The sequence below is a fragment of the Trichosurus vulpecula genome, chromosome 6, assembly GCF_011100635.1.
Source record: "Trichosurus vulpecula isolate mTriVul1 chromosome 6, mTriVul1.pri, whole genome shotgun sequence".
Classification (NCBI taxonomy): Eukaryota; Metazoa; Chordata; class Mammalia; order Diprotodontia; family Phalangeridae; genus Trichosurus; species Trichosurus vulpecula.
In genome coordinates this window covers 58,980,882-58,996,985 of record NC_050578.1, presented here as the reverse complement: position 1 = coordinate 58,996,985, position 16,104 = coordinate 58,980,882, and the positions used below count along the sequence as shown (strand labels likewise).

At 39.9% G+C, this 16,104-nt stretch overlaps 1 pseudogene; it reads right to left on the bottom strand.

Annotated features, from left to right (window-relative positions):
* Positions 1 to 786: 786 nt before the first annotated feature.
* LOC118855435 lies at positions 787 to 1,400 on the bottom strand (annotated as a pseudogene).
* Between the last annotated feature and the right edge of the window lie 14,704 nt (positions 1,401 to 16,104).

Genomic DNA, 16,104 nt, shown 5'->3' with positions numbered 1-16,104 from the left:
TCACAAGACTCCAAAAATCTTACAAACCTAACTTTTCTGAAGTATTTTCAGATCTGTTTTTTTATAACCTGTTAGGTATATTGATCTCTGAAAGAGGAATGTTGGTATTTCTTGCAATTACTGTGTTACTACATGCCTGCTTTTCATGCCATTCAATCCTATTTTGTCAATCTTACCTATTCCCATTTCTCCTCATTTGCCCTACACCTGAGACAGTGACAGTGCCAGAGCTCAAACATCCCTCTCAAAGGGGTGGATAAGGATTTGAAAGGATGATCCTTGCTCAGACCATAGTCTACTCAGGTACCCACTTCCCCTTACAATTACTAGGAGATCTCTCTGTCCCCAACTCAGAAATATGATTTGCCAACCACTTATTGTCCCAATGTTGGGGTAGGAAGAAAGAACTTGCCCCCACCCTCCCAACAGACTGTTCCTCTCCAGTGATCCCTCCTCCATTCTCTCTGCTTCTGAGACATATTACAAAATTTTATTTTTTTGGGGGGGGGGTGACCCAGGACACAGACCTTTATTTCAAACACTGGTGAGGTGGGGAATGGGGCAGGGGGCAGGACAGGTGGGCAGAGGACATGCCCTCCCAACCCAAGGCCAGAGCCTGCCCCTCCAAAGGACTCCAGAAAGGGCAGATCACAGTGAGGGCCAGAGGGACACAGTATGGACACCATGGGGGAGTCACTCCACTGGCTGGGGCAGCCAAGCGTCCCAGGAAAACCAATAAATGAAGAGTAGGGCACAGCAGGGCAGGGCCCTCCCACAGCTTCAGGCCTAGTCTCCCATTTTTACTTCAGAAGTCTTAAGGGCCACAATGACCCCAAAGAGGCCAATGGCACTGCCAAAGATCTCTACAATGAGGATGTTGACAAAGAGGCTAGCATTCTGGGCATCGGTCAGGCAGCTCCACCGCCCACAATGCCCACGTACACACCACAGAAGAGGTTGGACAGGCCCACGGTGAGGCTAGCACCAAACATGGAATGGCCTGCATGGCAGTTACAGCTTCCAATGGCTTTGGGGTTGGTGCCACTGAAGGGCTCTGCCATGTTGATGATGACAATGGCCATGATGATGCCATAGATGGCCACAGCCTCGCAGAAGATGATGCTTACCAAGTATTTGGTCTTGATCCTGGGGGCCTTGACTCCTCCACCAATGATGGATGAGCCTGTGATATAGATGCCCCAGGCTGCTCCCACCACATAGAGTGGGATGGCCAGCCCTATCCCTAGGCTGGACCACATGTAGGGTGATGTCTCTGTGAGGAACCATGCTACATCAAAGCAGAAGCCCAAGTCAAATATTGTATAGCAGATTCCTACTACAATCACGCAGCTCCAGAAGGCCATGGACAGACTGGAATAAAGCAGTGTGAGTCCCGTCATGGTGGCGATGGCGCTGGGCTCTGAGGCGGGAGCCAGGGTTGGGGGTCGGAGTTGCCAGACAGGCCAAGCGCACTGAGCTCTGCCACCTCCACCCACCCGTCCCTGCACCGGGTCACCTCTACAAAATTTTAAAAATCACTACCAGCTAACTTTCTTCTCAGTGAAGCTGGCAAGGGCTGAATCTCTGTCTTCTTTCTGTGCAACTGCAACACACGCTAATTGTTACTTCACTTGTGAGGGACCACAGAAACAGGATCCATGACTAAAGAGCTAAATGATAGAATTATCTGTAAATGTTAGAAGACTTACTTCCAAAAAATGATAGATCATTCTTATATGCTCAACTTACATGTAGTCTTGATCACACCTAGACTCTTCATTTGACCTCCCTGGTTCTCTTTCATCATCTGTAAAAATGAGGTGGTTGGACATAATGGTCTCTGAGATCCTTTTGAGCACAAAATTATTAATACTATTAATACCATATTTTCACTGGGAATAATCTGGGAAACTATGTGGAAAAAACACTTTTTATTCAGGAATCTGACTAAGGAACACAGAGCGAACAAACTGAGAAAGAAAATGCCAAAATATTCACATTAACATTCTTAGTGATAGGAAAAAATGGGAACTAAAATGAATGCCCATCAATTTGGGGAAACAGTTAAAGAAATTGTGGTATATGAACATAATGAAATGGTCTTGTATCACAACAATCCACCATTTTGTGAAGTGTGCAGGCCATGCCCGCTTAATTTCTGAATCTCTCAGGATTTTCTGCCTCCCCTCTTCTTTGCCAGCTTTGTCACCCTGAAGGTACCTCTACCCTGCTGTCCTCTCCTCTAACTGGCAAGTCCTTGATATGGACCACCATTTCCCTTGGTACCCATGCATTGACACTTTACTCCTAATTCAACTACTTTTTCTCTGGACTTTCCTTCTTTGCCTTCTTATTATAGAGAAGACGCCCACTAGCCTTACCCTTTTGTAGATACCCTTCTCCTTCCTTCCTCTCTTTTATGTATTTTCTTCTCACGTTAGAACGCAAGCTCCTTGAAGGTAAGGAATCTCTTTACTTATGTATCTATCATTCCCAGGCCTTAGCATAACATCTGGTACACAGTAAGTGCTTAATAAATGTTATCTGAAACACTGAATAAGAGCAATTTGGAGAAAAGTGGTAAGAAATGAATTGATGCTAAGCAAAGAAAGCAGAATTAGGAAAACAACACATAATTGACTAAAATAATGCAAACAAAAGCAACACTAAAAAAAAGCTATATTTAGGTTAATTGCAATGACCAATCTTAGGTTGAAGAGATGATGAAACATACTTTTCTCCTGTATGTAAGGAGGGTTTTGTTATCCTTTTAGAGTTCAGTTTCTCAGGATCCATGTCCATGGCAATGTCTAGTTTCCAGGTGTTAGATAATAACTCCCAGAATAGCCCCAAGGATTCCAGATGGTAATTCCCAGAATCAGTGACAGGCAGTCCTACTGAAGCTAGGCCGTGAGATATAGCGGTGACATAATTTATATTTACTGTGCTTGCAGAGAATGACAATATTGCTAGAGTTAACCTGTGAGGGTATTGTTGGCAAGATGCCTTCTTTGTCTGTTGCCCTATAAAGCGAGTAGGCAATGGTCAGTGAGCGTGGGAATCCATGGGGAACCCATGGGGGAATCTGTGTGTGTGTGTGTGTGTGTGTGTGTGTGTGTGTGTGTGTGTGTGTGCGCACGCACCTTGATCAGCCCCCATCAAGGCTTGAGAAGATTTAGGGGAGAGCACAAGCTGTGCTTGTCTCGACTGACCCCGTGGAGACACAGGGGTAGTTGCCCCCCACCCTTCTCACCCGCCCCTGTGAGAAGGGTAATTAGAGAAAGCTTTAGGAGTTAGTGCTCCCAACATCAGCAACTCCCTCTAGAGGAGACTAGACTAGAATAAAGCAAGATTATTAACCCCTCCAAAGCTGTCTTCCTAACCTTCCTGACTGACCAGATCAAGAGGGAACCTGTTAGAGGCTGGAGTCCAAAACCCCCAGTGGCTCGCATGTGTTATCTGTGAAACACCTCCTCTCACCTGAGAGGTAGAAAACTATAAGGATTGAATGAATTGTGTGTTGGTTCAGTCTTGCCTTTTTTCTGTTACAACATGCGGTTCATACAATGAAAGGAAGACACCAAAAAATGACTGATGTGTACAACAAAAGGCAACTTTTACAATTACATTAAATGTAACAATTACATTAAAAATAAAAGGCACTAATGAAAGAAGGAATCATCAGGACTCCATAGCATTTTCCTCCTTAGCCAAAGTAACAGGGATTTCCCCCCCTAAAAAAAATCAAGGTATGCTTTTGTTTTGTTTTCTCATATCATCACAAAGTGGCCTACATTATTCTTTGGCCCAATTTCATTCAATCAAACATGTATTCAGAGGAAACTTGAAACTGCCTATTCACAAAATTGTTCACAAATTAAAAAATAAAAAACCTCCCCTGTTCTAATTGTAATTACTGTTGCTCACTATAACAATATTCAAGTGACCTTTTTCCATCTTGTCTTTTAGTGCACTGCACTACCCTTAGGACTTCCAATTTTATTTAGTATAATCTGCATTTACTATGTGATCCATACATGATGCTAAAGTCTAAAAGGAGAGGAACTGTTTCTTGCTGCAACTTTTTATCACCCATGGCCTAGCACTCTTTTGAGTAAGAGGAGTTGATGGGGAGGGGAGACAGCTATGTGGTGCCATTGTGCACAGAGAGCCAGGCCTGAAGTCAGGAAGGCTCATCTCCCTGAGTTTAAATCTGGCCTCAGACACTTACTACCTGTGTGACCCTTCACAAGTCACTTCACCCTGTTTGCTTCAGAATTTTTTATCTTTAAAATGAGCCAGAGAAGGAAATGGCAAACCATTCCAGTATCTTTACCAAGAAAACTCCCAATGGGGTCATAAGGAGTCAGACATGACTGAACAAAAAAGTTGATTTTTTTTCCCCACTGAATTGTTGCTAAGTCAAATTAAGGATGAATTTGATTCCTCCAATATATCATACTCGTAGAGTTTAAAATTATCTTCTTCCAGACAAAAATTTATTTGGATATGCTCTATGTAACATACCAACAGGTTTCCCTATACTGTAACAGGAAAAAAAACCCTCTCTTCCCTACATGTATATATGTTCAAGGTACAAAGTTAGATAATAGGATTATTTGAATCCAATGTATCATAAAGAAATCATCAAAACCAGGATTGTTCAAGGTGAGAATAAAAACTCTGCTAACATTTGGGAGGATATTTCTAAAAAATCACATTTGTCCCTCTTATTTCCCCCTATAACATCTTTATTTTCTCCCTTTATATCATAACCCAAAGTATGTCTTAAACTGTCTTTATATTATTGTAAATCTTAATTCTGTAAGAAATAATCCCCCAAATAGACTCAACTTTATTCTTCTTCTATAGGACTCCACTAACTCAGCACTGTCATCATTTATCCCTGTGTGACACAGTGACATAAGTAGATAGGCAGAAAGATTCATTAACATACTATCTGAAGTCACCTTCTCCTTCCAAAATATCCTGTTTCAATCTCTTGAGAAAAGAAAGGTTCAGCATGTCAGGAAGTAGATTTCTCCATGCTAAACGAAAACAATTTTAGGTCTCAGGGGAAAAGTAAGGCAGAGTTGGGTGAGATCCAATTATACTCAAAAACTAATACAAAAAAATTGATAGGTTAATATTTTTTTTCTTAAAAGAGTGGCTATAGATATTTTTGATTTAACAAAACAGGGGGGTCAGCGAATGCTTCCTTAGCCATTCCAAAGCAATAAGATAGTGAAGCAAGGCTTCTGAACACAGTATTCTAGAACTGAATGTTTGCAGATAACAGTGATGGGTTTATCTTTGCTACAGAGAACAACATGAAAAATTTAGGTACTTGTAGTTTTCTACACTTGGAAAGCAATTTATGCCATGTCAAATCTCAAAATGTGCATTGAAGTCAATGACAGTACTATTTCTGATTTGAATTCAGCCCCCAAATATTGTCAAGTAAATTATCACTAAACCAGGGGCCACTGTTTAAAATCCAGGCCACATTTGGCATGTTTTGCAGCTCTGCTTATGCTCCTTGGCAACGAGGATATGGCTAACCCAAGTTTTTTGTGTTTCTTTTTTTTAATGTTCTTTCTTGGAGTGTTTGACAAGCCCACATTCCCACAGTCCTTTAACATGGGGCTTCCCCAGTCAGAGATCCAGATACCACACTGAGCCCATAAAACAATTAGTGGGAGGCCTTGGCTTAGGATTCAAAGATCTTTTAAAACACCAATGCAGCCGAGTACATAAAAATCTGACATGTGGGGAGCCCCCATAAAACTCTTTAATGGAAAATAAGGGCTTCTCCTGGAAAATGCAGAGGAATTCTACACTCACTATAATTCATTAGAAATTAGTTAACAAGAGACAATGAGCAGTTGAATTAAAATAATTTAAAATTCAAAAATATTTTAATAGGCCTTATTAATTTCAGTTTGGGGAAAAAAAGTTGACAAACTAGCACCTCGTCATGAAAAGGGATTTCTCTAATACTATTTGGACTTGTTTTGGTCTGTTGAAATATAATAGAATTTATCACCAGTTATGACAACGTGTATGGAAAGTTAAACTACCATGCCTATCCCTCTTACCCACTGCACCCCCACATCTGCTTTTAAACACACCCTAAGATACTTCTATTATTGCTAAGAAGAGTCTGGAAATACCAATTCAAAAGAGGCAAGACAAAAAAAAAACAAACCCTCATTGTCCCCACTAGGGAACATATACAAACGCTCCAATTATAAATTAGGCTGATCTATGAGGGCAATTAACAATAATTCAAGTAATATAACTATTATGTGTATTAGGTGGATAGACATTCTAGACTCTTGAATAAACAATAACATAAAATCTCAGGATCATAGATCCCCAGCTGAACATGATATAAAAGAGACACGTTTCCTTTTTTATCAGAAGAAAAACACAAGGACAAATTTGACAATTCCCGTTATGTGAGGGGGAAGAAAAAAGGGCAAGTGAAGCAAGAGAGAGTGAGGGATAGGGGGATAAATGAGGGCAAAGGGAACGGTGAAAAGGAGGTGGGGAAGAGGAAAGGAAGAAGAGGAGAAAGGAAAAAGACAGGTAAAGGGAAAGGAAGGACGCTGAGGAGAAGAGAAAGAAAAGAAGTGGGAGGGGAGATGAGGAATGGATTAAAAACGGAAGGAGAAGGGTGGAAAGACCAAAAAAAAAAAGGAACCTGGAAAGAAGAGGAAAGAAAAAGATGTAAGATTGGCTCCCAGTTTTCTGGCTCTGTGGACTTGAGCCAATGAAGTGAACATTACAATCGACGTGACAAATTATGTAATCAGTTTCTAAGAGTATCTTTGAAGCTGGCAAACAACCAACAAACATCTATTGTACCAACCACATTGTACCTAATGATATTTACTAATATCCTATAAGTGCTTAATCACACTTAAATCAACAAATGTATATGGAAATTTCCGAATAAACAATTTATAAAGACACAGGATTCTTACCTTTTTTCTGCCACTGAAACCAGAAAGCAAATATAAATAGAACATCGGCACTGATAATCCTGCTTCTGTATTCAAGCAGTGTCAATAAAACTACTACCCCAAGTCATTAATATTTGGGTAGAACAATTTTTAAAAGTCCCATCTAAACTTAAATTCAAAAACATTTTCCAAACTGAGGTCTGTGGAACTTTGTTTTTCTACCCAATTTGAGTAAGGATTCTGTAAAAGTGTTGATACTGTTATCATCTGTTCTAAAACAGAACGTGATCCATGTTGGTGACATGGCCTCCAAACATTAACTGCCTCTTCTAAAGCAGATCAGTGCCTTCTCTGGGGCACTGGGAATTGAAGTGATTTGCCCAGGATCCTTACCCAGTTAATGTGGGACTTGAACCCCAAAGTTTCCTTGCTCCACTAGCTTTCTATTCACTGTGCAATGCTGCCTACCATGCAGCAAGGAAGGAAGCACCAGATAAGGAAAGACTGAAGAATAGAGAGGGGACAGTCAGCTAAATTAAATGGACTGAAAACGGTTGGGTTCAAGTACTCATGAGGAAAGGTTTGCCTTGGCAAGGAAAAGGGCCACCTCTTCACAAGATAGTGAGGGAAGACACCTGATTGACTGGTTGATCACTGTTGTTGTTTGGCCTTGGTTTCTCAAGGAGGACCATGACATCAGGAAGGTGATGTCATGATTTAAGTGAGGTAGGGTGGTGCAAAGTCACCTGCTTCACTTTCTCCTCTGGAACCATCTGGGTCCAGTGGCAAGATATAGATCAGGAAGACTGGAGATGGCCCCTGATGTCCGGGGGGAACTTGGCTTTTTTAAGCTAAGGTCTTTCCCAGTTCCAGATTGTCTGAGGCAACATCCATTCAGCAGTTAAGGCAGAGAGAGGAGGGGAGGGGAGGGGAGGGGGAGAAGGAGGGAGGAGTGAAGGAAGGAAGGGAAGGGAAAAGAAGGGAAGGAAGAAAAGGAAGGAAAGGAAAGAAAGAGCATTGCCCAACTGGAACTGAAGCTGGGTCCCCAGTGGGGCAGCTACTACTACTCACAGATTGTTGAGGGAGAAGGAGGAGCTCTGGTCAAATGTTCTGAGGAATGAGGCCAGGTCCTCAGGTAATAGGATGGAAAAAGGAATGCCATGGGAGGTTTAGAAAGGGATAAAAAGGTTTAAAATAGACACTGTACTAAAGGGAAACAGAATAACCTAGTTGCAGTAAGGACCCTAATAATATAATATGAATTTAATAGAATAGAAATAAAAATATGTAATGGACCCACATGGCACAGTTCTGTGGCTTTCTCTAGCTCTGCTCAGCAGCTTGTGAATAGGAGAGAAGGTGACAAGTGATGGGAATAATATAGGGGTGGGATCTGGCAAAGCACAATTGGTGATAGGACCAAGAGTCAAAGGATTCAAACGTAGAAGATTCTGTAAAATTGAACTAATTCATCAGGGGACAGATACAGGGAAGAGAAGAGAGAGCAAGTACAGGGTTGATGGCCGGGGAAATAACTGAGGAAGTGAAAGTCTTGGAGGTCATGGCTACCAAGTAATAGGACAGATGGCAAGATGGAAAAATAAAAGATTATGATCAGATAAAATGATTTCAGAGATAATGAGCATAGGGTGAGACATTAATGGGTAAAGGCAAGATCAAGAGTATGACAATCCCTGTGTATAACTGAGGTGCAATAAAGGAGTAGGTCATGGGAATTAAGTAGATTGGGGAATGAGAAAATTGGTGTTTAAAGTCTCCTAATATGAAATCAGGAGTTGGAGAAGGAGAAAGACTGTGGGCAAGACACTAAACTAATTAACTGATGAAGGAAGGAGGAGGTCTTGGGTGTCAACAGATAACGTCCACAGGGATCTGCATGGAGTTATGATTTTGAATAGGAGAAACTTTGGCGCATAGAAAATGTGTGGGGGTGGGTGGGTAGGCCAAACCCACCCTTGGATAACTGCTTCAAATGGATAATCAGCTACACCCAGAATTGAAGCATACATACACAGGAAATTGTATAGCTTCCCCCGCCCCGACCCCCGCCTATGATCCCAACTTCCTCCCTTACACAAAAGCGTAACTTTCGTATTTCAGTATTCTCCTGAAGATGCTATGTAACTGCCAATCACTGAATTCCATGATCTTGAAAGAATCAAAATTTAAGATAATCCCAAAGGGCAAAGAAGGGAAGGTCTCAGAGTGGGTGTAAGTAATAGATAATAATAATAATAATAGAAAAATAATAGATAGTACGTTAGCAAATTTGACTTGCAGGAAAGAAATAATGTAAATATCAGAGAATTACTGGAAAAGGAGATGGACAGATCATGCACCTAGAGAAAAGGATAACATAAAAGAGCATTAATCTAATCAAGAAAATATTGAACTAGGAAACTGCCTGTATGCTATGTAGTAGACCCTCTATGGGCAACTTATGGCAAGATCTAGATAAATAGCATGTGATATAATAATGATAATGATGATGATGCTAACCACAACAATGGCATTTATATAGTGCTTGAAGGCTGGAAAAGTACTTTACAAATATCTCATTTGGGCACAAATATAAATATAAGCTTACAGATCCACTGAAATACCAAAATACCTAAAACTATGGACCATCTACTGTTAAAAATCTAAATTATATCAGCAGGAAAAATAATATAAAAAACTCATTTGGACACTATTTAAAAGACAAATTTTTGGCAACAACAGCTATTAAGCATAATAGTTTTACCACTGAGAAAAGGATTTTGATAAAAACTTTTATGAGTTTATTGATGACATATTCATATGAAATAAAAAGTAATTCCTCCAATAAAATCAATTTCCAACCTTATGCTCCCAACTTTAGTTATACAGCTATATCCATATGTAAATACATGATTAGCATGTAGCATATTCTTGTTAAACAACGATCAAACATAAAAATGTCCAGCTTTTAAATTCTGGTTCCAAAATCTTTTAAAGCAAAAGATGCTATTTTCAAATGGTGGTAGGTAGGTAATGAATGAAAGAGTGAATTCTTAACAGGTTATAAAGCCTAAAATGCACAAAGGATTCAGTAACATCCTTCTGGTGCTAAATCGCAAGTATACTTGTGTTAGTCTATATGTAGTAATGGAAGAATATTTCATTACTATACACGGGGTGAAAAGATGCCTGCTCAATACCAAATGGATTTAGTGAGGTGAGTCCAAGAAAGCCCTCCATGGAAACAATAAACTTTTCTCTCACATAAAATGCTACCACCTGGTACATCTAAATTACAGATACATTTTTCACAGAATCACATAATCGTAGAGTAGGAAATCACCTCAGGGACAGCATGCCATGATGGAAAAATCACAGGTCTTACCATTAGAAAGTCAGAGTTTGATTCCCAGGCCTGACGTTTGTTAAGCTACGTAGCTTGAGCCAGTGCCTTCATTTTTTTGATCATCAGTTTCTTCATTTGTAATACAATTTGCAATGTATTGTACTGCCCCATCTATGTCACAGGTTTATTCTGAGAAGAGTACTTTCTTGATAAATGGAGGTGTAACAGGGAAAAAAAAGGGAGAGAGAGGAACTGGAGCTGGAAGACCCGAGTTCAAACAACAATTGCTTCTTCTTCTTATTACTGATATAGAGGTGGTGATGGCAGCAGGAGGAGGAGGAGGAAGAGGAGGAGGAGGAGGAGGAGGAGGAGCAGTAGCAGTAGTAGCAGCAGCAGCAGTAGTAATAGGAGTAGTAGTAGTAGCAGGAATAGTAGCAGTAGTATTAATTAACTTTAATACTTTAAGTTTTGCAAAGCGAGGGACATATATCATATCATTTGATCCTTACAACTCTCTGATAAAACTGACATTATTATTTGCATTTTACAGATAAAAAAACAGAGGCTGAAATGATTTGCCTTGGGTCACATTTGTAAAGTGTCCGAGGTGAGGTTTCATCTCATATTTGCTTGATTCCAAGTCCTCCACCCACTATGATATACAGCCACACTTACTTCCTACCTGTAAGAAGTGGGTCAAATCATTTAGCCACTGTGGCCCTGTTTCCACAAGTATAAAGTGGGGGAGTAAGATCAAATGGTCTCCAAGATCCAACCTACTCTAAATTCTATGATCCTACATTTTCCTACTCAATAAATAAACTAAATAGAAAATCCTTAAGTCTTTCAACCTCTGCTTCCAGTAATATGGAACTGTTTTATCTTCATCAGGGTTTTGAGTACTCTTTCCAAAGCAAAAAGAAAGGTGTTTGTTTGCCCATTAACCAATGGACACCTTTGCTATATCCAATATCTAATGTATTAAAAGTAGTACATATTAAAATGTAATTACTTACCATTTTTCTTTTACTTTAAAGGATTATTATGTGTCTTCACCTAAGATAGAGAATCTTAAAACTACAAAGTAGCTGAGATAATTCAAACCCTTTCCTTTTAGAGTTGAAGAAAGCGAAGGCCTAAGATATGAACTAATTTCCTTCAGGTCATGTTGCAAATTTGTGACAGAAATGGAAGGGGCAAAGGAAGCCGGAAGCAGGAAGAAGGTTAGACTTGGAGTCTATTGGGAGCAAATTCACTTCATCTCACTTGGCCCCTTTAAAATGGGGAGATGTGGGTTGCGGAAAAAAGTTCTATTTAACATCCCCTTCCAGCTCTAGATTTTCCAATATTAGAAAGTCATGGTCTACCTCATTTCTCCTATATACTTTCAATGTTCACATCGGCATGATTTGGCTATAGCAAAACTCTCTACATAATCCTCCTTCTGTCCATTCATACTGGCCATTCCCCACTGTCTGTCATCTAGACTATAAGCACAAACTCTTCCTAATTAGAATCCCAATTGAAAACCCAAGAGTTGCATGGTGTCCAAATGATATTAAAGAGCCAGAGGTAGGCTCCCAACAACACCCCAGGGTTACAAAAAATTTATACAAAGACATGGATACAAATGGCACAAGATAAGAAGGCACTGATGGATTTGCCCTCTACTCACATGGAAGAAGTACTTCCATCAGCAAGATCACAGATCTATACTCCCAGACCTGTTTCTAGATGACTCCTTTAATTTGCCATTTTTACTGTGCAGACACAATCAAACCATCACACTATGTGAATAACCAAATTATGTGGAAAAATGGATGATGTTTGGCCTAACTCTCCTCTCCCATGTAGTTGTGTGTGTATATGTGTGTGCGTGTGAGACACACACACATTTCAAATAGGCACCTAGAAACATATAATTTTTAGGAACGTTCAAAAAAAAACTATTACGAACACTGAGATCTCTTTCCCTTAGACTCAAGGATTTCTTCAATGCAACTCCAAATCAATAGCCGTTCAGGCATTTTCAGTCATGTCCGACTCTTCATGACCTCATTTGGGGTTTTCTTCGCAAAGATACTGAAGCGGTTTGCCATCTCCTTCTCCATCTCATTGTATAGATAAGGAAACTGAGGCAAACAGGGTTAAGTGACTTGTCCAGGGTCACACAGCCACTAAGTATCTGAGGCCAGAACAGAACTCAGGAAGATGAGTCTTCCAGACTCCAGGCCCAGAATCTTATCCACTGAGCCACGTAGCTGCCCAAGTGATTAGAATGTGTCTTTATTGCCCACATCTACAGGTTCTGACTCTTCACACAAAGCATTTTTTTAAATAGTAGTCACCACTAAGGTCAGCTTGAAGGGATAATATGGTAGACTCTTGCTTGCTATGAGTTTCTTTTAGTTTAATCCTTTTTGGCCATGTAGATGCTTAAGCCTGTCTGCCAAGACAAGAAAGGTCAGGAACAAGTACATCTTGAAATGATCCTCTAAGCATAGCACAGTTACAACTGATATAATCTGGGAATGTATGTGTGACTTTTAGAAGATGATTAAGTAAGAGGCAGGCAATGTTAATTAATGTGGTGCTTTGAACACAGCCCAAAGGAAGTGGGAGCAGGGGGAAAGATGAAAAGGAAGAAAAATAGTATGAGGTATCAGGGAGAAAGGGAAGAAAGTCATATTGATTGAGCTTAAAGTGTTGGGAAAAACATGCCAATATCCATAATGACAAAAAAGAAGGTAGAATGAAAGAGTAATAAGTATGGCCAAATCAAGATTAAAGCACATAAGAGAAGAGAGGAGACAGTAAGCATATAAAGTTAATTGGCTTAAGAGTGCAGGTGGTCAGAATCACCAGGTCCAGCCCCATCACGCAGGGGATGGATGCCTGAAAGCCTCTGAGAGGTCCACGGAGGAAACAGGTCTACCTGGAAGAACTAATTCCTTGGAGGCCTCAACTGCCGTGGTATCTAGGGGCAAGCTGTGGAGCTCTTCTTTGCCAAGGTGAGCTCTCTACCCCTGAGGAATTAAGCAGAGTTATCCCAAGGGTGCTATCAGAGCTTCTGAAGGAGGACAGCTCTAGGCATAATGGATCCAGCAACGATACTATACCCCAAATAAGTAAAGAAACATGTTCCCTCACAAGCTTCAGTTCTCTCCCTACTCCAGGCACCAAAAAGTACCCCTGGAAAAACTTTACCTTCTGCTAACTACTCCCTGGAACTCCTTCCCCTGTCAACCTCTACCAAGCCAGGTCTCCCTAGTTCAGGAGTGGGGAACCTAAAGTACAGCCCTTTGATCAATCAAATACTTCGATAAGTCAAAGGGTCACACTCGAGGCCACTGGTTCCTCACCCCTGCACCTACCACAAACACCTCTAAGGTGAATTGATCTCCTCAGTGAGCTTGGGAAAATATCTGTTTATTCATCAATACAATGAAATCGTTAGTTTTTAAAGTCTCTTCCAGCCCTAAACCTATGATCCTCTATTTATTTAAATAAAATCTGCTTCCTAAAACAAATACACATGCTGACCCTCCGGCTGGGACCTATAAGTTCAATAGGGAGTAAGATCTTCCCCACCTATCAATAGGCCTCAAGTAGAGCCCATTAAGGGAAGCTTGCTTGCCTGTAGGAAGGCTTACACACCTTTTATTACCGTATGTCCCCATGTATAAGACACACCTTAATTTTGGGGCCTGAAATTTGAAAATAAAAATGTACTACATAAAGTTACTAAATTCAAGTTTTATTCATCTGCTCATAACTTTCAGGCATCTTTTGGGCAAGTCTGATGTGTGTATGCATGCTTAGTCCATTCCATTTCATGAACCTGAAGCACCAATTGTGTCCTCCTTTGAAATCAGTAACTTCTTTTCCATCAGCAATTCTTCTTGCCTCATGCTTAACCATATTTGTGGACACAGGAATTCCAAGTGCCCTTTGCTCTTCAATCCATATCTTCAATTCCCTCTCTAAATCAGGTCATTTTGCTGACTTGCCTCTCATGGCCTTCTTCTGCCATGGAGTTTTCAGTAGGGTTTCTTCTTCCCGTAGCCAGTCTCGGATTGTTTTCTCAATTGGAGGAAGACCAAACTTACGTTCAGCAGCACAATTTCCATTCACTTCTGCAAACTGAATCACTTTAACTTGAATTAGGCACTGTACGAAAATCTTTTCTGAGCCATTTCTGGGCAGGATGTGGCAAAACGTAACCTAATTTACTGGTAACAAATGGGAAACAGTGAGCGCAAAGACAACAAGCGCGAAAAAGCGGGAAATGCAAGTAAAAACAAATCTACAACCATTAACTATTGCCCCTTAACCAATGGACATTTTTTTTCTATATCCAATATCTAACCTATTAAAAGTAGTATATATTAAAATGTAATTACTTACCATTTTTCTTTTACTTTAAAGGATTATTATGTGTCTTCACCCAAGATGGAGAATCTTAAAACTACAAAGTAGCTGAGATAATTCCAACCCTTTCATTTTAGAGAAGAAATCAAAGGCCAAAGACATGAACTAAGACGCACCCAGTTTTTAGACCCCCAAATTTTTTTTAAAGGGTGCATCTTATACATGGGGAAATACGGTAATTTCTAATTAGGCACTGAGCCTAAAGAATATATATTGTGAGAGAAGATTTTGCTTTTGGGGGTTCACATATGACAAAGATGTTGTGATTCCCTGGTGGAGATTCTGAGTGGTTGTATATTCAGAACCCAGAACTCCACCCCCACCACCCCACCACCCCCACCCTCTAACTGCTCAGGGGTAAAGGCTCTCTCAGTTCAGTAGTGGATATAAAGCTTTGATTGAGGCAGTAGAACCCTGTCTGTTGGTTTTTATTTCTCTTTGTATTTTTTCTATGTTATTAAAGAAGATCATTGACCCCTTTTAAGTTGCTTTCCTTAGTAAAGCCGATCTAAGAACCTACACTAGCAGCCATCCTGGGTATGCCATTGTGGTTGCCGTTACAGGACCAATCTGCTAAAGAGTGTCTAGAGGGAAAAAAACAGTCACAGGTAGAGGAAAATGAGTGGAAGATAACCAAAGAGAGGAAAAAGTTAATGAGCCACTTCAAATGTCCATCAAATTATCCCTCTATTACATGATGACTTACCATCTATCATAAAAGGATAAATGAAGTCTTGTTAAAAAGCATTTGTCACAGCATAAGGCCCCTTTGGAACAGAAAAGAAAATGCCTTTGATATTAGCATTTCTATCACTCGCAAAGCTGACATCTTCTACCTCACATGTCAAATGCTCCAATGAGCAAAACACTTCCCAATTAAATAACTACTGGGAAAAAGATCTGAAGTCACTGGTAGTCTACCATGTAACTGATTAATTACACGGCATTTCAAGTAACTGGGTCACTAAGAGGTCAACTACTCCCTTACATTCCTTTACTAATTAACTTTTCAAAATATGTAACTTCTAGATAGATGTTGATACCAAGACTCCGAAAAAATATTTTATTATTTTTGTTTTAAATTAAACATTATTTTCCTTAAAAAGAAATACGGATTTCTTCAAAGTGAAAATGCTAACCTAATTCTAATGCTAACCTAATTCTCTTAGATTTCTTTCAAAAATCTGTATTTATAGTGAATCACAAATAAGTAAAAGTATTAAAGTCAGCTAGGAACACATTTGTATATTTTCAATAAATTAAAGTTCATCATGAAAGTGGTTTATAATTTTAAATAAAAGACAAGGTATATGGTATGCTGAACTATGTTAATAAATGTCAGATCAAATTACTGTATAA